Raw genomic sequence first — 19,381 nt, forward strand, 5'->3', positions numbered from 1 at the left:
CAAGGCTACCTCTTGAACCACAGTGCCACTTCCAGCTTTTTTTGCTTATGTGGTACTGAGGAATTGAATCCAGGGCTTCATGCATGCTAAGCTTAGTGTGTCACTAAGCTATATTCCCAGCCCACACTTTTTAGTTCTTAATCCATAGCTCCACTTCCACCTTTAAAAAAAAAATTGTTGGGGCTGGGAGTTTGGCCTAGTGGTAGAGTGCTTGCCTAGCATGCATGAAGACTCGGGTTTGATTCCTCGCTACTACATACAGAGAAAAAGCCAGAAATGAGCTGGCTACGTTAGCTCATACCTATAATCTTTAACTACTCAGGAAGCTGAGATTTGAGGATCAGCATTCAAAGCCAGCCCCAGCACTAAAAAGTGAGACATCTCAAATTAATCACCAGAAAACCAGAAGTGGCACTGTGATTCAAGGGGTGGGGCAAGAGCCTTGAGCTTGAAGAGCTCAGGGACAATGCTCAGGCCCCCAGAGTTCATGTCCAACAACCAACCAAGAAAGAAAGAGCCCAAAGTGGTGCTGTGGCTCAAGTGGTAGAGCACTAGCCTTGAGAAAGCCCAAGGACAGTGCTCAGGCTGAGTTCAAGCCCTAGGACTATATATATATTATACTGGTAATGTACAGAGAGGTGTTACAGTTATGTAAGGTAAACATTACATTTCTTTTTGGACAGTATCACCCTTTTGCTCACTTCCATCTTTTTGCTGGCCACTTGGCACCTGGCCATATCTTTTTTTTTTTTTTGCAATATCTTTAAATTTTATTCTTTTTGTAGATACAAAGAAAGAAGCAGGTTTCTCCCTCCGTAGGAGAAAATCTGAAAATACACCTCAGTTTAGGAGATAAGTGTGGGCTGAGAATTTGAACCTCTTTTGCCAGTCCTACTGTAAAGAAAGAAAAAAAAATGAGCTAGGGGCCAGGAGTTTGGCCTAGTAGGTAGAGTGCTTGCATTCACAAAGACCCAGGTTCGATTCCTCAGAACCACATACATAGAAAAAGCTGGAAATGGTGCTGTGGTTCAAGTGGTAGAGCTCTAGGTCCTGAGCCCAAGCCCAGGACTAGCAAAAAAAAAAAAAAAGATAGCTGTGTCAGTACATACACAACCCCAGCACTTGAGAAGTTAATGCAGGAAGGTTGCCAGTTTGAGGCTAGCTTGGGTTATAGATCAAGAACCCATCTTAAAAAAAAAAAAAAATTATGGCCGGTGGTGGCCTGATGGTAGAGTTCTTGCCTAACATGCACCCAGGTTCAATTCCTCAGTACCATATACATAGAAAAAAGCCAGAAATAGTGCCAAGGCTCAAGTGGTAGAGCTCTAGCCTTGAGAAAGTCCAAGGACAGTGCTCAGGCCCTGAGCTCAAGCCCAGGACTAACAAAAAAAAAAAAATCACAGGGAGTGTGGCCTAGTGGTAGAGTGCTTGCCTAGCATGCACAAAGCCTGGAGTTCCATTCCTGTACCTACCACATACACAGAAAAAGCCAGAAGTGATTCTATGATTCAGTGGTAAAGTGGTAAAGTGCCTTGTGAAAGCCCCAAGAACACTGTCCAAGCCTTGAGTTCAAGCCCGAGTAGCAAAAAAAAAAAAAAAAAATTGTAAGCAAAAATAAATCATCAGCTGCTTGCCTGGGCCTCATGCCTATAATCCTAACTACACAGGATTCTGATATGAAAGGGTTGTGATTCAAAGGCGCCCAGGCAGGAAATGGTAGACTTTTTGTGTGTGCCAGTCCTGAGTCTTGAACTTGTGACCTGTGTCCTATCTCTGAACTTCATTTGCTCAACACTAACACTTGAGCAACAGTTCCACTCCTGGCTTTTGTTTTTCTTAGTAGTTTATTGGAGATAAGAGTTTCACTGAACCAGACACCAGTGACTCATGCCTATAATCCTACTTACTCAGGAGACGGGAAAGTCCACAGACTCTTTTTTTTTTTTTTTTTTTTTGCCACTCCTGGGCTTGAGCTCAGGGCCTGAGCACTGTCCTTGGACTTTCTCAAGGCTAGAGCTCTACCACTTGAGCCTCAGCACCACTTCCAGCTTTTTCTATATATGTGGTACCAAGAAATCGAACCCGGGTCTTCGTGCATGCTAGGAAGCACTTTAACCACTAGGCCAAACTCCCGGCCAGTCCACAGACTCTTATCTCCAATAAAGTACTCAGAAAAAGCTCAAGTGACTGGGCGAGGTGGCTCATACCTGTAATCCTAGCTACTCAAGAGGCTGAGATCTAAGGATCTTGGGTCGCCACCAGCCCAGGAAGGTAAATTTTATCTCCAATTAGCCACCAGAAAATCAGAAGTGGAGAGGTGGTGCAAAGTAGTAGAGTGCTAGCTTTGAGCAAAAGAGCTCAGGGACAGCACTCTGGCCCTTAGTTCAAGCTCCATTTTCTGCCATGGCTGGCTGCAAACTGATCCTCAGATTTAAACCTCCGTAGGATTATAGACTATGAGAGTCTTAACACAATTAACCCCAAAAAGCTGAAAGTGAAACTGTTAATCAAGTGGTAGAATGCTACTCTTGAATCAAAAAGCAAAACAAAACAACAACAAAAAAGAACCTCAGCGATAGCTCCCAGGCCCTGAGTTCAAACCCCAGGACCAGCAAACACACAATCACAAAAAAGGTTCATATGGACTTGTTAAATTGTTCACTTTGTACAACTATTTGAAGACAAATTTTTACAATAGCCAGGTATATAAAACTGGTCTCATTCCTGTAATCTTAGCACACAGGAAGCTGAGCTCTCAAGGATTGAGCTTTGAAGGCAACCCTCCAGAAAAGTTTGAGAGACTTTATTTCCAATGAATTTTAAAAAGCTGGAAGAAAGGCAGAGCTCAAGTGGTAAGAGAAAAAAAAATCTATGTAAGAACCCACTACCCTAAGTTCAAGCCCCAGCAATACTGAACACACACACACACACACACACACACACACACACACACATACACACACACACACACACGTGAGGTTCAAAGGGCAGTGCTGGAGGGTGGGAGTTTAGTCTAGTGGTAGAGTGCTTGCCTAGCATGTACGAAACTCGGGTTCATTTCCTTGGTACCATATACATACAAAAAGCCAGGGGGTTGGCTGCAAGGGTGGCCTAGTGGTAGCGTGCTCGCCTAGCATACACAAAGTCCTGGATTTGATTCCTTGGTACCACATACACAGAAAAAGCTGGAAATTGGGGGAGGGAAATGGGTACCAACACCATGTATGCGAATTAATGCACCTTCTATCTGGCAAATATCATGTAACCCTTTTACTAATTACAATAAAAAAAAAAAAGCTGGAATTGGTGCTGTGACTCAAGTGGTAGAGTGCTAACCTTGAGAAAGCTCAAGGACAGTGCTCAGGCCCTGATTTCAGCCCAGGACTGCCCCCCCCCCCCAAAAAAAAAGAAGAAAAAGAAAAACCGCCAGAAGTAGTGTTGTGGCTCTCTAGCCTTAAAAAAGCCCAAGGATGGCCGGGAGTTTTGCCTAGTGGTTAAAGTGCTTGCCTAGCATGCATGAAGACCCGGGTTCGATTCCTCGGTACCACATACATAGAAAAAAGCCGGAAGTGGTGCTGAGGCTCAAGTGGTAGAGCTCTAGCCTTGAGAAAGTCCAAGGACAGTGCTCAGGCCCTGAGCTCAAGCCCAGGACTGGCAAAAAAAAAAAAAAAGAACGAAAATGTAACAGACTTTTAAATTTGTTGTTGTTACTGTTATAAAGGTGATGTACAGAGCTGGGAATGTAGCTTAGTGGTAGAGTGTTTGCCTGGCATGCATGAAGCCCTGAGTTCAATTCCTCACTGCCACATACACAGAAAATAGTATAGTGCTAGCATTGAGCAAAAGAAGCTCAGAGACAGTGCCCAGGCCCTGACTTCAAGCCCTACTACTGCTGGAGTGGGAGGGGGGAGCAAGTTTGTGCTATATAAGGACACAACTAATTAACTGAGTTCTGAGTTGAATTTGTTTATTTTGCAGTTATGTGGATTGAAGTCAGCACCTTGACTTTACTAGACAAATACTCTAGCCCTTGAGACACAGCCCAAGCCTTTCTAAGCAAATAGGGTGTGTGTGTGTATGTGTGTGTGTCAGTCCTTAGGTTTGAACCCAGGCCTAGATACTGTCCCTGAGCTTTTTTGCCCAAGGATAGCACTCTATCTCTTGAACCACAGCTCCATTTTCAAATTTTTCGAAAGTTCATTGGAGATAAAATTCTTTCTTTCTTTCTTTCTTTCTTTCTTTCTTTCTTTCTTTCTTTCTTTCTTTCTTTTGTTTTTGTTGTCATCAAGGGGCTTGGACTCTGGGCCTGGGTGCTGTCCCTGAGCTCTTCAGCTCAAAGCTACTGCCCTACCCCTTTAGCCACAGCCCCATTTCCCCTTTTGTAGTGATTACTTGGAGATAAGAGTCCACCAGTGTTTAGTGCCTGGGCTGGCTGGCTGGCTGGCTTTGAACTGTGATCCGCCAACCTCAGCCTCTAGAGTAGCTAGGATTCTAAGATTACAGGTGTGAGCCACCATGCCCCGTCCAACACAACCTTTTCTTTTGAATAGTAAGTTGCTCCAATCTTGTCTTCCTTGTTAAGCATGTCTGTGACATTAAGTTGATGTCTAGGCCAGCTTGCTGCTTCTTTAGGAACCTGTGTCATATAATCAGGGATATTTTTGTTGTTACTGTCATGCTGATACACCTTTCTTTTTTTTTTTTTTTGCCAGTCCTGGGCTTAAGCTCAGGGCCTGAGCACTGTCCTTGGACTTTCTCAAGGCTAGAGCTCTACCACTTGAGCCTCAGCACCACTTCTGGCTTTTTTCTATGTATGTGGTACCGAGGAATCGAACCCGGGTCTTCGTGCATGCTAGGCAAGCACTCTACCACTAGGCCAAACTCCCAGCCGCTGATACACCTTTCTATAAGCAAGAACATAGACCACTTGTTATTTTGACTTACAATAAATTTCATTGAAGAACATTCTACTGCTTGATGTACTAGAAGCTAGAATTTAGAAAATAGACATTCAGAGCATTTAGGTGAGCTCAGTTTTATTTTTATTTTCTTTATTTATTTATCTTGCCAGTCCTCGGTTTGATCTCAGGGCCTGAGCACTGTCCTTGGATTTTCTCAAGGCGAGGGCTCTACCACTTGAGCCACAGCACCACTTCCAACTTTTTTCTATGTACATGGTACCAAGGAATCGAACCTGAGTCTTTGTGCATACTAGGCAAGCACTTTATCACTAGGCCAAACTCTCGGCCCCTATTTTACTTATTTTTTTGTCCATCATGGGGCTCTGGGCCTGGGCCCTGTCTGTACCTGAGCTCTTCAGCTTAAGGCTATCACTCTACTCTTTAACCCTAGCCCCGCTTTCCGTTTTCTAGTGATTAATAGGAGATAAGAGTCTCACTGACTTTAGTGTCCCTGCTGGCTTTGAACCGTGATCCTCAAATCTCAGCCTCCTGAGTAGCTAGGATAACAAGCATGAGCCACCACGCCAGCAATTTTTATATTGATTTTGCCAATCCTAGGCTTGAGCTCAGGGCCTGAGCACTGTCCTTGGGGTTTTTTTTCAAGGCCAGAGCCATACCACTTGAGCCATAGCACCACTTCCCGCTTTTTCTATGTATGTGGTACTGAGGAATCTAATCCACATCTTTGTGCATGCTAGGCAAGCACAAATTCCTGGCCTGAGCTTAGTTTTAATTACTACTACTTTTTTTTTTTTTTGGGTTGTGGGCTTCTGGGCTTCTCTTTGGCCCTGGGCACATTTTACTAAGAACTAGCACTTTACCACTTTGAGCCACACAGCGTCACTTCTGGTTTCCTGATGGTTCATTGGAGATGAGTCTTATAGCCTTTCCTGCCTAGGCTGGCTTTGCACCTCAATCCTCAGATCTCAGCCTCCTGAGTAGCTAGGATTACAGGGGTACACCAGGCTGTAGTTCCCAGTTTTGAATAGTATACCAAAACCTTTCAATTCTCAGAGTGAAAACATGGAATGAATTGGGCTGGGAGCATGACCCAGTGGTGCTTGCCATGAAGCCCTGGGTTCCATTCCTCAGTACCACATACATAGAAAAAGCCAGAAGCGGTGCCGTAGCAAGTGATAGAGTGCTAGTCCTGAGAGAGCCCAAGGACAATGCCTAGGCCTTTAGTTCAAGCCCTAGGACTGGCAAAAAAGAAAAAAGAAAAAAAGAAAGAAGAAAGAAAAGAAAAAAAGAATGCATGGAATGGAATGTTCTCTAATTCTGTTCTCCATTCTAAGAATGGGGCTTGAAATCAGAGAGAGGGCCCAGACCCAGAGTCCAAGCCTCACAGCCCCCACAAAAAGCTGTACATCAGCCTAGGCTGTGGAGTAAGACCTGTCACAAGATAAAAAGTTGAAGTTGGACACTGTTGGCACTCTCTCTGAACTCTTCAGCTCAAGGCTACAGCCCTACCCCAGTGCCTGGGTGTTGCCCCTACACTCTTCAGCTTTAGGCTACCATCCTGGAGCCTCAGCACCACTTCCAGTTTTCTAGTGGTTAATGGGAAATAAGAGTCTCCCATTCTTTAGTGCTTGGGCTGGCTTTGATTCTCCGATCTCAGCCTCCTGAGTAGCTGGGATTATAGGTGTGAGCCACCGCAGCTGGCTTGACATACAACTCTTGATCCTGCTACAATTGCCCTCCAGAGTTACTGGCATTACAGACAAGGGCCACCATGTGCAGTTATGTCTGGTCTATGTGTGTGTGTTGGTACTGCAGCTTGAACTCAGGGCCTGGGCTCTGTCCCTAAGCCTCTCTGTGCTCAAGGCTAACACTCTACCATTTGAATCACAATGCCAGTTCCTGCTTTTTCTGAGTAGTTTATTAGACATAAGTGTTTCATGGACTTTCCTGCTGGCTGGCTTCAAATTTTGATCCTGGATCTCAGTCTCCTGAGTGGCTAGAATTCCAGGTGAGACCTGCCTGTGATTGAGAGATTACACTGTCTTCTCTGTGTGTGTGCCACTATTAGGACTTAACTCAAGCCTGGGCAATCTCCCTTGGCTTTATCTTCTCAGGGCTGGGGGCTCTACTACTTTGGCCCCACATCCACTTATGGCTTGTGTGTGTGTGTGTGTGTGTGTGTGTGTGTGTGTGTGTGTGTGGTTAATTGGAGTTAAAATGTCATGCATGTGGCTGTGAGTGTCATTTAGTGGTAGAGCGCTTGCCTAGCATGCATAAAGCCTGAATTCAATTCCTCAGTACCACATAAACAGCAAAAGCCAGAAGCAGTACTGTGGCTCAAGTGGTAGAGCATTAAATTTTTTAATTTTTTTTTTGCCAGTCCTGGGCTTGAGCTCAGGGCCTGAGCACTGTCCTTGGACTTTCTCAAGGCTAGAGCTCTACCACTTGAGCCTCAGCACCACTTCTGGCTTTTTTCTATGTATGTGGTACCGAGGAATCGAACCCGGGTCTTCGTGCATGCTAGGCAAGCACTCAACCACTAGGCCAAACTCCCGGCCTAGAGCATTAAATTTGAGCAAAAACAACTAAGGGACTGTGCTCAGTCCTTGAGTTCAAGCCCAGGATTAGCAAGGAGGAGAAGGAGAAGGAAGAAGAGGAGGAGGAAGAGAAAGAGGAGGAGGAAGAGGAGGAGGAGGAGGAGGAAGAGGAGGAAGAGGTGGAGGAGGAGGAGGAAGAGGAGAAAGAGGAGGGAACAGTAAGTTTCAAAGTCAGAAAAGGAGGTGAGACAGTAAGGTTTGAGAAGCGTTTTGAAGATGGAAGACAGGGCCTGGAGCTAAGGAATGTTAGCCAACTCTACAGTTAGTAAGACAAGGAAACAGATTCTCTGAAGCTTCCAGATAGAGCACAGCTCAGCTGGGGGGAGGAAGTCCTCATCCCCCCCCCCCATTACAAGATAACACATATGTGTTGCTTTAAGCCACAAAGTTCATAGCGACTTCTTACAGCAGCCATAAGAAAATATTACACCCATCTTCATGAATCTTTTCTTTCAACAGAATTATTTTTAGCACAAATTTCCAGGAGTAGGATTACTGAGTCACAGCTACTATTGCATTTCAATATCTTGCTTTCCAAAGTGTGTTTACCAATTCTAATGCTCCAGGCAGAGTAACCTAGAAAGTAATTTTCATTTAACTTGTTTTTTTTTTGTCAGTCCTGGGGCTTGAACTCAGAGCCTGAGCACTGTCCTTGGGCTTTCTCAAGGCTAGAGCTCTACTAGTTGAGCCACAGCACCACTTCTGGCTTTTTCAATGTATGTGGTACTGAAGAATCAAGCCCAGGCTTTCGTGCATACTGGGCAAGCACTCTACCACTAGGCCAAACTCCCAGCCCCATAAGGTGGCTCAAGCCTGCAATCCTTGCGGTATACCTAGAAGGCTGAGATGTGAGGATTAAGGTTTGAAACCAGCCATGGAAGAAAAGTCCTGTGAGATTCTTATCTCCAATTAGCCACTCAAAAACTGGAAGTGGCAGAGTGCTAACATTAGTGAAAGAGCTCAAGAACAGTGCCTATGCACTGAGTTCAAGCCCAATAACTGACAGAAAAAAAAAAGTTAATTTGTATTATTATTTGGGATGAGAATTTGCTATGTAACCTGGCGTAGCTTAGAACTTACAAGATAGCCTAAGCTGGCTTTGTATTAGCAGTCCTTCGGTCTCAGTCTGCTGAATGCTGCCCACACTGCTATACCTGACAAATTGTGAATTTTGTGTAGTTCAGAATCACAAGGTTGTTTTTTTTTTTTTTTTGTCCTGCACTGAGGCTTGAATTCTGGGCCTTGCAATATTGCAAGTTATATTCATTGCATACTTTATTTATTTGTTGTTTCCAGCACTTTTTGAACTAGTTGATTTTTGTTTTCAGTGCTTAAAAAACATTCTTCTTGTAGAAAAGTCTCCTACTTTGCCCAATTTCTCCACAGTGTAACATTTTGATGATGCATATTTCAATCTCTTTTGTTTTTGTTTTTGTTTTGCCAGTCCTGGTGCTTGAACTCAGGGCCTAGGCACAGTCGTTGGGCTTTTTTCTCAAGGCTAGAGCACCACTTCCTGCTTTTTCTATGTATGTGGTATTGAGGAATCTAATGCTAGACAAGCATTCTTACCACTAGGCCAAACTCCCAGCCCCTCAACCTCTAGAGATTTTTTTATCAAATATAAACCCTCATCCCCCCCCCCAAAAAATGCCATGTTAGGCTTTTTTTTTGCCAATCTTAGGGCTTAATTCAGGACATGGGCACTGACAGTGAGCTGCTTTTGCTCAAGGCTAGCACTCTACCATTTGAGCTACAGTGCCATTTCCAGCTTTTTTTCTGTTTATGTGGTACTGAGGAATTGAACCCAGGGTTCGTGTATGCTAGGTTAGCACTCTACCAATATACCACATTCCAAGTCCTAGACTTTTTTTTTTTCTTGTGCTGGTCCTGGGGCTTGAATTCAGGGTCTGGGCACTGTGTCTGAACCACAGCACCACTTTTGGCTTTATCTGAGTAGTTTCTTGGTGATATGAATCTCATGGGCTTTCCTGCCCTGGCTGAGGTCAGGTGCTCAGATGATGCTCAGATCTCAGCTTCCTAAGTCTCTAGGATTACAGACATGAACTATCAGCACCAGAATTTTTTTTCTTTTTTTGTCAGTCATGTGAATTGAACTCTGGGCCTGGGCTCTATCCCTGAGCCCTTCAGCTCACAGCTACCCCCCAATCCCTGGAGCCACAGCACCACTTCCGGTTTTCTGGTGGTTAATTAATTTTTTTTTTTTTTGCCAGTCCTGGGCTTGAGCTCAGGGCTTGAGCACTGCCCTTGGACTTTCTCAAGGCTAGAGCTCTACCACTTGAGCCTCAGCACCACTTCTGGCTTTTTTCTATGTATGTGGTACCGAGGAATCGAACCCGGGTCTTTGTGCATGCTAGGCAAGCACTTTATCTGGTGGTTAATTATAAATGAGTTTCAGGGACTTTAGTGCCTGGGCTGGCTTTGAACCACAATCATCAGATCTCAGCCTCCTGAGTAACTAGGATTGCAGGTGTGAGCCACCACACCCAACTTAAATATATATATATATATATATATATATATATATATATATTTTAAAGATAGGGTCTTTGTGCCTGGAACATGGTCCAGTGGTAGAGTGCTTGCCTAGTATGCATGAAACCCTAGATTCAATTCCTTGGTACCACATATGCAGAAAAATCTGGAAATGGTGCTGTGGCTCAAGTGGTAGAGCTCTGGTGCTGAGAAAGCCCAAGGACAATGCTCAGACCCTGAGTTCAAGTCCCAGGACTGGAAAAAATTAATTAAAAAATAGGGCTGGGAGTGCCGGGAGTTTGGCCTAGTGGTTAGACTGCTTGCCTAGCATGCATGAAGACCCGGGTTTGATTCCTCGGTACCACATACATAGATAAAAGCCAGAAGTGGTGCTGAGGCTCAAGTGGTAGAGCTCTAGCCTTGAGAAAGTCCAAGGACAGTGCTCAGGCCCTAAGCTCAAGCCCAGGACTGGCAAAAAAAAAATATATATATATATATGTGTATATATATATATATATCTCAGTTCTCAGTAGCCCAAGCTGGCTTGATAATAGTGATACTTATCTTTTAACCTCTGGAGTGCTGGAATTATAAATATGTGCACCATTCCCAGCTTATCATGTTAAATTCATTATATTCTCGTAGTGCTGGTACTGGGGCTTGAACTCAGGAGGGCCTCATGCTCTTGTTTACCCAAGGCTGGCCCTCTAATACTAGACCATATTTCCACTTCTAGCTTTTTGTCAGCTAATTGGAGCTAAGAATTCCTCAGGTTTGTTTACCTAGACTGGCTTGGAAGTGTAATACTCTAGTGCCAGCCTCCTGAGTAGATAGGATTACAGGTATATGCCATTGGCACCCACCTGCCACATTAAGTTTGTTGATTGAATGATTGATTGATGGTACTGAGATTTGAACTCAGAGCTTCTCATACTTCCACTCTACTTACTTGCTTGCCTGGTACTCCATCAGAATTTAGAGCCCGGCTTTTTTTTTTGCCAGATCTCAGCCTGCTGAGTAGCTGGGATTATAAGCGTGAGCCACTGGTACCCGGCTACTAGAATTTTTTTTTTTTTTGCCAGTCCCAGGGTTGAGCTCAGGGCCTGAGCACTGTCCTTGGACTTTCTCAAGGCTAGAGCTCCACCACTTGAGCCACAGCACCACTTCTGGCTTTTTTCTATATATGTGGTACCAAGGAATTGAACCTGGGTCCTAGTGCATGCTAGGCAAGCACTCTACCACTAGGCCAAACTCCCAGCCCTACTAGAAAATTTTATAGGCAGTAAAGATACCATTTCAAATCAGCTGAATTGAATGGTTTTTTTTTTTTTTTCTGTCCTTGGGCTTTCTCAAGGCTAGTGCTCTACCACTTGAGCCTCAGCACTACTTCTGGCTTTTTTCTATGCATGTGGTACCGAGGAATCGAACTCAGGTCTTCGTGCATGCTAGGCAAGCACTCTACCACTAGGCCAAACTCCCCGCCCCCTGATTTTTTTTTTAATGGCAGTGGGTATATTGATTTTTTTTAAAAGCTCTCTAGTTTTCTTTTTTTTTTTTTTTGCCAGTCCTGGGCTTGAGCTCAGGGCCTGAGCACTGTCCTTGGACTTTCTCAAGGCTAGCACTCTACCACTTGAGCCTCAGCACCACTTCTGGCTTTTTGCTATGTATGTGGGGTACCAAGGAATCGAACCCGGGTCTTCGTGCATGCTAGGCAAGCACTCTACCACTAGGCCAAACTCCCGGCCCCTGCTCTCTAGTTTTCTACCACACTCAATTTCCAATATATTAAATGTGAAAATGCTAAAAGTAAAATCGTAACAGAACATGAAGGAAACATGGGCAGATAGTTTGTGTGTGTGTAGGTCATGGGGCTTGAACCAGGTCTGGGCGCTGTCCCTGAGCTCTTCAGCTCAAGGCAACTGCCCTACCCTTGAGCCTGTAATCCTAGCTACTCTGGAGGCTGAGATCTGAAGATCAAGGTTCAAAGCCTGCTCGGGCACAAAAGGACCTGAGACTCATGTCCAATTAAACTCTAGAAAAAAATAACTGGCAAGTAGGGCTTGGCTCAAGGGCAGGGCAGTAACCTTGAGCTGAAGAGTTCAGGGATAGCGCCCAGGCCAAGTTCAAGCCCCATGACCCACAATAAATAAATAAATAAATAATTGAAAAACAGCTGGGCCACTTAAAAATATGTATTTTGACTAGGGCCAGGAGTGTGGCCTAGTGGTAAAGTGCTCACCTAGAGTGCACAAAGCCCTGGGTTCAATTCCTTGGTACCATGTACACAGAAGCTAGAAGTGGTACTGTGGCTCTAGCCTTGAGAAAGCTCAAGGACAGTGCCCAAACCATGATTTAAAACCCCAGGACTAGCAATAAATAAATCAATAAATGAAAATGAAAAACATTTGGAGGTTGGAGGTTTATCTTGTTAACCTTTGATTTTGGTGGACAGACAGTTTTCCTCTTTTTTTTTTTTTTTTTTTTGTTGGTACTGAAAATTGAACTAGATCCTGGATGCTTAGCAAACTATTTACCACTGGAAGAAGCCTGCAGCTCTTCTGTTTGAACGTTTTGTTTTGTTTTGCCAGATCTGGGGCAAACTCATGATCGTACAGCCTCTGTCTTTATTGTAGCTGAGAGATGTTAGTGCTCTCATGCTCTGTTAATCTTGTGCACTTGGTGATGTTGAGTGACGGACTGCAGCATTGAGTGCTGGCTGCTATTACAGCTGCCAGGCTCTGGGTATTGGCAGCACATCTTCTAAAAGTAGCAAATGGCACAGTGTTGGAGCCCTTGGCCTTCAGGTCTTGGCAGGGTCCTGAACTTTTCTTCCAGCTACCAGGATGCACAGTTCCTTGTCTTCTCAGCCTTGGCTTTCTGATTTCCTCTTGAATTTCACTATCTGTCTTCTCTATCATCTTTGTCCCACTTTGCTTTCTTTCTTTTCCTCCTGAGTAAGATTGTAGGCACGAAACCTCAGTTCCCTGCTTCCTGGTTGCTTTTGGACAATCTCCAGTGACTTTTTTTTTTTTTGTCCATGCCCTACCAACTTGAGCCACTCCTCAAGCCTATCTTTTTTTATTTATTTTTAATCAGTCCTGGGGCTTGAATCAAGGGCCTGGGCACTGTCCTTGGGCTTTCTTTCTCCTTTATTATTATTATTATTTTTGGGGGGGGTTGGACTCTGGGCCTGGGTGCTGTCCCTGAGCTCTTCAGCTCTAGGCTACCACTCTTCCCCTGGAGCCAAGCATTACTTCTGGTTTTCTGGCGGTTCATTGGAGATAAGAGTCTCAAGGACTTTAGTGCCTGGGCTGGCTTTAAACAGAACTCAGACTCCTGAGAATCTAGGATTATAGATGTGAGCCACCCCACTTTGTGCCTATGCTTGGGCTTTCTCAAGACTAGCACTGTGTCACTTGAGCCACAGCACCAGTTCTGGCTTTTTCTTTTTCTTTTTTTTTTTTTTTTGCCAGTCCTGGGCTTGAGCTCAGGGCTTGAGCACTGTCCTTGGACTTTCTCAAGGTTAGAGCTCTACCATTTGAGCCACAGCACCACTTCCGGCTTTTTTCTATGTATGTGGTACCAAGGAATCGAACCCGGGTCTTCGTGCATGCTAGGCAGGCACTTTAACCACTAGGCCAAACTCCCGGCCCCAGTTTTGGCTTTTTCTATGTATGTGGTTCTGAGGAACCAAACTCAGGGCTTTGTGTATGCTAGGCAAGCACTCTACTACTAGGCTAGGATCCTGGCCTTCCAGTGACCTTCTTGTTGTAACTGCTGCTGCCACGGATTCTACTAGAGCCACCAATTGTTGTTTGGACCTGCTCCTCATTGTGTTATGACCAACTGCAGCCTGTTCTATTCATAAAGAAGATCATAAATATTCAAGAAAAGAATATTCATGTCTGGGTGTGTGGTTCAAATGATAGAGCATTACTTAATATGTGCAAGATTCTAGGCTCAGTCTTGTGATTCCCTCCACCCAAAATAAACAGTTAAAGCTTTGAATTTGGGTCTAATACTGTGATACTAGATGGGAACAGGATATGGTTTACATGTGGCATTCAAATTCAGCATTGTAATTTGCCCCAATTACAGCGGTTTCCCGAAACTCTAGTCTTGGGTCAAATAAGAACTAGTCACAGGTTTTTCATTGCACCAATCAACGCAGTTGGAGAAAAGTATAGGGGAGGAACTCCCTAGGAATAGAGGAGCTATGCTCCCGCAGGTGATCAAGGTCATTTGGAGTTCATGGGTACTTGTCTGGCAGCATGTCTTTCAATGCAGGGGAAAACTGCATTGAAGCAGTCATGACATGAGTATGGCCTTCTGGAAAAGGAATCCTAGGCTTGTTGCAATGGTACTTGAAGCTAGAGTTCAGTGTTCTCTCAATGGTATTGAAAGATGTAAAACAACTGGCTGGCTTGGAGGCACTCCAGTTGTTTGCCAAGGATCTGGCAGCTTCCATGTGAGGCAGCTAGGTTTGGGAAAGGATCTGGAAACAGCTATTTAGTAGTTGTATGGCTTTTTCCAAACAGTTGAATTTTTTTTTTCTGCCACTCCTGGGGCTTGAACTCAGGGCCTGAGCACTGTCCTTGGGCTTTCCTCAAGGTTAGCGCTCTACCACTTGAGGCACAGCACCACGTCCACCTTTTTTATGTATGTGGGACCAAGTTACTCAACCCAGGTTTTGGTTGCATGCTAGGCAAGTACTCTACCTCTAGGCCAAACTCCTGGCCCAACAGTTGACATACTTTTTTTTTTCCTTGGCCAGTACCGGGGCTTGAACTCAGGGCCTGAGCACTGTCTTTGGGCTTTCTCAAGGATAGAGCGCTTCCTCTTGAGGCACAGCACTATTTCTAGCTTTTTCTACGTGTGTGATACCAAGGAGCCGAACCTGGATCTTCATACATGCTAGGCAAGCACTTACCATTAGGCCAAACTCCCCGCCCACAGTTGACAGTTTAAGGGAGAAAAATAAATAAAGGAGTATATGTGCCAAGGCATCTTTTCATGTTGTTGGTACTAGGATTTTACCTCAGATTACTTCACCTCTAGTCCCTTTTGCTGTTTTTTTTTTTTTCTTTCCTAGTCCTGGGGCTTGAACCCAGAACCCAGGGCCTGAGCACTGTCCTTGGCCATTCTCAGGGCTAGAGCTCTACCACTTGAGCCACAGCACTACTTCCGGCTTTTTCTGTGTATCTGGGACTGAGGAATTGAACCCTGGTTTTTGTGCATGCTAGGCAAGCACTCTACCACTAGGCCAAACTCCCTCGGATGAGCCAGTGATGCCTGGGGAGTTCTTGTTTCTATTGAAGTCAGTTCTTCAGTAAAGCTGAAAGACTCACTTAAGTATGTTTAAGTGTGTGACCCAAAGTTCTGATTGTTTCAATGGAGTCACAATGGAGTACAAAGAATCCACAACCAGTCGAGGGTGAGATAGAACCATATAGTGGAACCCACCTAATATAGTATAAAAATTTTTCATGTTTATCATAAAAAATGTTTGTTTCTATTTTTTGTTTCCCATCAACAACTTCTGTCCTTTGACATTCGCTTGGAGAGAACAGACTGTGCAGTCAGAGAATCAATATAGGTTTAATATTTCTGCTTTCAAAGCAGCTTCTTAGGAAGCAGCTCTTTTGGATACACTTCAGGGAGAACTGAAGTCACTGTTCAGTCTTTTTTTATTATTATTATTTTGTCAGTCCTGGGGCTTGAACTCAGTGCTTGAGCACTGTCCTTGAGATTTCTCAAAGCTAGAGCTCTACCACTTGAGCCACAACACCACTTCCAACGTTTTCTGTATATGTGAATCAAACACAGGTCTTCATGCATCCTAGGCATACACTCTACCACTAGGCCAAACTCCCGGCCCCAGAGTCTCTTTTTTTTTTTTTTTGCCAGTCCTGGGCTTGAGCTCAGGGCCTGAGCACTATCCTTGGACTTTCTCAAGGCTAGAGCTCTACCACTTGAGCCTCAGCACCACTTCCGGCTTTTTTCTATGTATGTGGTACCGAGGAATCGAACCCGGGTCTTCATGCATGCTAGGCAAGCACTTTAACCACTAGGCCAAACTCCCGGCCCCCAGAGTCTCTTTTAAAAGGAAGAGAAAACCCAGCAGGTAATGCAGTTTATCCCGAATCTCTGCATATCTAGGACAATCCTAAAACTAGGCAGGAGAGCCAGCTTTGTGGACTCAGCTATTATTTGTTCATACCTCCTAGCCACTGTCACAAATGCTCATTCCCTGGCTCTTCATTTCCATTCTCAAGAGACCAAGTATTTCCCCTCAGCCTTTCACACTTCCCTGTGCTTCAGCCAAGAGCAGTCTGGCTCCCAGCATCCTTCTGAAACTACTCTCGAAGGTCACCAATGACCTAACTGCTATATCTAATAGCTTTTCTTTAGTGCTAAGCTTGCTGGATGTCTCTGTAGAATTTAAGACCATTGACCACCACTCTGTATTTTTGAAGATATTTTATGACACTTTTTTTTTTTTGAGTCATGGGCTTGAACTCTGGGCCCGAGTTTTGTCCCTGAGCTCTTCAGCTCACTGCTACTGCCCTACCCTTGAGCCAAGCCCTACTTCCCATTTTCTAGAGATTAATTGGAGATGAGTCTCAGGTCTTTTCGTGTTGGGGCTGGCTTTGAACCTTGATCCTCAGATCTCAGCTTCCTGAGTAACTAGGATTATAGGTGGCCTTGGGATGGATTTGAACTGAGATCCTCAGACCTCAGCCTCCTGAGTTGGTAGGATCATAGGTATGAGTCTATAGTAGCTGAGTAGCTTTTGGAGATTCGAGTGTCACAGACTTTTCTGGATGGGCTGGCTTCCAACTGCTTTCCTTAGATCTCAGCCTCCTGAGTAACTAGGATTAAGTCCAGCTTTCCTTGAGCTTTTATGCTCAAGGCTGTCACCCTACCACTTGAGCCACAGCTCTACTTTCTGTTTTTTGGTGGTTAATTGGAGATAAAGACTCTCATGGAATTTCCTTCCCAGGATTTCAATCTGTGCTCCTCAGATCTCAGGGGAATGCGGCTTAGTGGTAGAGTGTTTGTATAGCATGTATGAAGCTTTAGGTTCAATTCCTCAGTACCACATAAACAGAAAAAGCCAGAATTGGGCCAGAAGTTTGTCTAGTGGTAGAGTGCTTGCCTAGCATGCACGAGGACCTGGGTTTGATTCCTAGGTACCACATAGAAAAAGCTGCATGTGGTTCTGTGGCTCAAGTGGTAGATGTTAGCCTTGAGAAAGCATAAGGACAGTGCCCATGCCCTGAGTCCAAGCCCAAGGACAGGCAAAAATAAAAAAAAAAAGAAAAAAGAAAAAGCCAGAAGTGGTGCAGTGGCTCAGAGTGGTAGAGTGCTAGTCTTGATCCCAAGAAACTCAGGGACAGTGCCCAGGCCTTGGGTTCAACCCAAGAACTGGCCAAAATAAATATTTCAGCCTCCTGAGTAGCTAGGATAACAGGTGTGAACCAGCAATTCCTGGTTTCCCATTTAATTTTTATTTGGTAGGACATTTTTTTTTGGGGGGGGGTCATGAGGCTTGAACTCTGGGCCTGGGTACTGTTACTGAGCTCTTCAGCTTAAGGCTGCTGTCCTACCCTTGAGCCAATCTCCACTTCCCCTTTTCTAGAAGTTAACTGGAGATAACAGTCTTTTGGGTCTTTATTGCCAGGGCTGGCTTTGAACCTTGATCCTCATATCTCAGCCTCCTGAGTAGCTAGTATTACAGTTGGTAGGGCTTAGTGTTTATTTTTGTACCAATTTCAAAAACACAAAGACCCATGTTCGATTCCTCGGTACCATATACATAGCAAAAAGCCAGAAATGGTGCTGTGGCTCAAGTGGTAGAGCTCTAGCCTTGAGAAAGCCCAAGGACAGTGCTCAGGACTTGAGTTCAAGCCCCAGGACTGGCAAAAAAAAGTGATCAAAAGAAAAAACTGAGCATGGTGATGCCAGCCTGCTATCTCAGCTATGATGTAAAACGTAAATAGAAAGAACACGATCTGGGCCAGCCTGAAAAAAAAGTCAAGACTTCAATTCCAAAATAAGCAAAGCAGCTAGGCACCAGTGGCTTATGCTTGTAATCCTTGTTAATGAAGAAGTTGAGATATGAGGATGGAGGTTCAAAGTCCTTTAGAAGTCTATAGACTCTAAAGTCTATAAGACTCTCATTTACAATTATCCACAAAAACTCACAAGTGGAGCTATGGATCAAACTGTGGAGCACCGTCTTAACCAAAAATAGTTTACAAGGTACCATCACATCCCTACTGTGACTTCATGAGCGCTTGACCTCACGTTGTCACTGTGATGTCACAAACCCACTGTGACATCATGTTTGTGATCTCATGAGCACTGTCCCTCACATCACCATTGTGACATCTCAGCTATATTGTGACTCCATATCCCATTGTGACCTCCTGACCATTGTGATTTCACATGGTATTGTGATGTCCTAGGCTCATTGTGATATTACTCTCCTCTATGATCTCATGACCATGATGCCCTCCATTGTACTTGTGATCTCATCTGTCCATTGTGATCTCATGACCACTGTGCCCTCACATTGCCGTTATAGCTTAGACAAATTGTGATATCATATACCGATTGTGATAGCACATCTTTTTACTTCATGACCATTGTGCCCTAATTTCACCATTTTGATGTCACATTACCATTGTCACATCACAGTCTTGTTGTGACTTCACTTTTCCTTTGTAACCTCATAGCTATGTGCACTCACATAGCCATTGTGACATCACATTCTCATTGTGACATCATAATCCCTTTGTAATCTCATGACAATGATGTCGCATTGCTACTATGACACAATAGTCCCATTGTGCTCTTGTCCTCATTGTCACTTCACCACCATTATGATAGCAGATCAGTTGGGACATATCCCCATTGTGACCTCAGGGTGCTCTTCAGCTCAAGGCTACCTCCCTACTCCTGGAGCCACAGCTCCACTTCCAGTTTCCTAGAGGTTAATTGGAGAGAAGAGTCTTTTGGGTCTTTATTGCCAGGGCTGGCTTTGAACTGCGGTCCTCAGATCTCAGCCACCTGAGTCACTAGAATTACAGGCAGCGAGCCTGGCGACCTTCAGGTATTTTTGTTGTTGTTGTTGTTATTATATATACATATATATATGTTTTTTTTTTACCAGTCCTGGGCTTGAACTCAAGGCTTGAGCACTGTCCTTGGGCTTTCTCAAGGCTAGAGCTCTACCACTTGAGCTACAACACCATTTCCGGCCTTTTCTGTGTATGTGCTACCGAGGAATCGAACCCGGGTCTTGGCGCATGCTAGGCAAACACTCTACCACTAGGCCAAACTCCCAGCCCCTTCAGGTGTTTT

Source organism: Megascapheus bottae, chromosome 17 (genome assembly GCF_031878675.1).
Source record: "Megascapheus bottae isolate mThoBot1 chromosome 17, mThoBot2.hap1, whole genome shotgun sequence".
NCBI classification, from domain to species: domain Eukaryota; kingdom Metazoa; phylum Chordata; class Mammalia; order Rodentia; family Geomyidae; genus Megascapheus; species Megascapheus bottae.